Genomic DNA, 3,814 nt, shown 5'->3' with positions numbered 1-3,814 from the left:
TCAAAACTATAAAGAGTTTACCGAACAGGTTTATTGTCATTGTCATTCCAAACCAATAATGCATTATCATCATTGTCACTCAATATTATGTATAATTTTCTTTCTGGTCATAAAAGCTTTTCTCTCCCATTTGGTGAGAGTTATTCTCTCGTGCTGAGAGTCTTTTTCACTTTGTGTGAGTGATCTTTAATCCTTTGCTTCATTCAAGCGCCGATTCTAGCAATGGCAAGGGTCGGTGGCAACTCGTTTCTTTTCTTCCTTTATTCTTTACCTTATTGCTTCTTCCCTCCCTTCCTTCTCTGCCAGTTTGTATTTTACCCTGTTTTTCAACCTGATTTTCTTCTTCCTCTTCATTTAACTGACATTAGTCCTCCATCGACAATCTCCCAATTTTGACCTTCCTTTTTCTCTTCTCCATGCTATTTTTCCACATCCATGGCTCTATCTAGTCTGTTTTTTGGAAGGTAAGTAGAGTTTTCAGTTCGGGTTTTCACACCACCACCTTCCATCTATGTGGTTTTTTGACACTCTTACTTGTGAGATGTATTTCCCACTGGTTTCCTTTCCCTTGTGGTTGCAAATTTGAGTTTTGTGGTTTGGTGGAGGGTGGAATCTTTTTATTTTTATTTTTTTTTATTTTTTTCTGATTTGGAGCCTTTGTTAGGTTGGATCTTTGGTGGTTCTAAGAGGTGTTGGTTTGTGGTTAGCAGCTTTGGCGGGTACCAGAGTTGGCAAAAGTTATTTGCTTTCTATTTGTATCAATGTACCAGGCTCAAACTTTAGGTTGAGCTTTTTTGCTTTAGGAGTCCATTTTTAGTTTTGTGTTTCAATTGTAATTGGGCCTCGGTTTGTGTATGTTTGCTTTGTTGATATTGGAATTTACTTATGTTCAAAAGAAAAGAAAACAAAACAAAACAAGAATTTCTCACTTTTTTTTAATACATTGATATTTTTACACTAGGAGAGAGAGATTTTGGCTAAACCACATAATGGGCAGTCTAATTTGATATCGGATTTGCCATCCACGAGATTCGAACCTAAGACCTCTCACTTTTGAGCGAAGAGGAATACCACCTAGGGGTGGTGTCACATCCCAGCTCGTGCCCCCACCATGTCCCGGGCTTGACTCTGCCGTAGCACGATATTGTCCGCTTTGGGCCCCGACCACGCCCTCACGGTTTTGTTTCTGGGAACTCACATGAGAACTATCCAATAGGTCACCCATCCTGAGATTATTCTAGCGCGAACACGCTTAACTTCGGAGTTCCAATGAAACCCAAAGCCAGTGAGCTCCCAAAATGCCTTGTGCTAGGTAGAGATGGGAATATACATATAAGGCTTACAGGGTCCACTCCCTTTGGCGATGTGGGATGTTATAATCCACCCCCCTTAGGGGCCCAACGTCCTCGTTGGCACACTTCCGGCCAGAGATTGGCTCTGATACCAAATTGTCACATCTTGGCCCGGGCCCCCACCATATCCCGAGCTCGACTCCGTCATAGCACGATATTGTCCGTTTTAGGCCCTGATCACGCCCTCACGGTTTTGTTTCTGGGAACTCACACGAGAACATCCTAGTGGGTCACCAATCCTGGGATTGCTCTTGCGTGAACTCGCTTAACTTCAGAGTTCTGATGGAACCTAAAGCTAGTGAGCTCCCAAAAGGCCTTGTGCTAGGTAGATATGAGAATATACATATAAGGCTTATAGGGACTACTCCCCTGGGCGATGTGGGATGTTACAGGTGGGTAAACGGGCAGATGAATCACGGGTCAGGGCGGGTATGGGCCGGGTTCTTTTTTTTAGGAGCAAACGAGACGGGCTGGGCTGGGCCATGGTTATTTACGGAGTGGGCCGGTTCCTAAACCTTAGAAAAAAGAGACCCCAGACCGACCTATTTCTAATTATAATCAACGGTCGAGATTGAATGATAATATATCATCCAATCTGAACCGTTAATTTGTAACCTAGGTTTCCAAATCAGTTTCAAACTTTCAATTTCAATCTCACAGTCTCACTCTCTCACGCAGTCTCTCTCAGTCCCACGCCCACCTCTTCACCGTCACTCCCTCGACTCCGATGACATCCTAGAAAACCCCCATCACCGCCATCACAACCAACACAACAGCACCACCACCACCCATCTAGCCATTATCCGACCTCGACGACATCCGTTACTTCGCCAGCTACTGTAAGTCTACTATTAGTGTCTACTTTTCCGAATTTTATTTTTGTTGATGCGAAGGATCTCAGACTACTCAGTAGCATGAATAATATGATTGATTAGAGAACTACCTACGTTTTTCAGATTTGGGGGTTTTTTTTTTATTTTTTTTTAGAAAAAAAAATTCCTTCTAGTTTTGATTCAAGTATTCTCCTTGTGTTTTGATTTCATGGAAATTCCTCTTCTAAGCTTTTACTCTGTATCAACATTGTGCAGACGTTTTTGGTGTGGCAGCTGCCTTTCTCTTAGGGAGAACAAACACACTAAATCCGGTTGTTCATTCAATCCAAGCAACTTCTCCTTACTGCCCTTCTTTTAGGTGTCAAAGAATGTAAGCATTTGATTATAGTGTAGTCGGATTTATGAACAGGTGTGTTGATGCACAAAATTGGAAGTCTTGGAACATCGTAAATCCGACCGTGAATCTGCAAGAAATGTAAATAACACAAGATGTATTGTGGTTCACCCTAAGGTTTGGGCTACGTCCACACTGATTATGTATTTATTTGTTTATGAGGGAGAGAGATTCAGAGCCTCTGAGGGAGAGAGTAAGGTCTCTCATGGCCTAGGAATTGGCCTCCCCTTATTGTGAGGGTGAGGAGTCCTTTTATAGAATAAGGGCTCCTCACTTATTACATATTTGCCCCTTCCTTTATTACATAATTACATTTGAGTCCCCTGAGTATTTATACGAGATCTAAATACGGAAGCCCTAAGTATGGTATAAACAGTAGTCCCCCAAGTCTTCAGTCAAGATAGTCTTTTGGTTTGAGACTTGAAATTCAGTCCATGTGTGGGCCGAAGTAACTAGATGTCGTCTAGGACTGAACTCGATATGAGGCGGTGCCCAATCCGAAATGATGCTCAACCAGAAGTAGCACATGTTGCGAGGCTGCTCTGCTTGTGGCTTGTGTTGCCTTGGTTGGCTCTGCTTATGGCGTTGGAGGTGAGGGAGTCCCTTTTATAGAATAAGGGCTCACTCCTCAATATATAAATGATGGGCTAGAGTCGATGCTCGCGGCGAGGTGGTTGCTCAGCTGGCGGCGATACTCTCTAACGAAGGTGAGGGAGTCTCTTTTATAAAATAAAGGCTCGCTCCTCAGTACATGAATAATGGGTTAGGAGTGATGCTCGTGGCGAGGCGGCTGATCAGCTGGCGGCGATGCTCTCTAACTAAGGTGAGGGAGTCCCTTTTATAAAATAAGGGCTCGCTCCTCAATACATAAGTGATAAGCTAAGTCCCCTAAGTATTTTTCATGAGTGCTCTCGAATGAAAGTGAATGAGTCCCTTTTATAGAATAAGGGCTTGTTCCTCAGTACATAGATAATGGGCTAAGTCCCCTAAGTATTTTTCATGAGGCCTAGTTGAAGCCCAATATATGGTACATAATGTAGTCCCCCAAGTCTTCGGTCAATAGAGTCTGTTGGCTGGAAACTTCAAATTGAATCCATGTATGGGCCGAAGTGACGGTTGTTCGGAGGTGGTATTTGTATACCCTGCACTGAAGCTTTGTAGGTGAAGCTTTGCAAGTGAAGCTTTGAAGCTAGAGCTCTGTAAATTGAGCTTTCGAAGCTGGAGCTTTTGTAAAT

The sequence above is a fragment of the Malus sylvestris genome, chromosome 1 (genome assembly GCF_916048215.2).
Source record: "Malus sylvestris chromosome 1, drMalSylv7.2, whole genome shotgun sequence".
In the NCBI taxonomy this organism is placed as follows: Eukaryota; Viridiplantae; Streptophyta; class Magnoliopsida; order Rosales; family Rosaceae; genus Malus; species Malus sylvestris.
Note: the sequence above shows the minus strand (reverse complement) of the source record.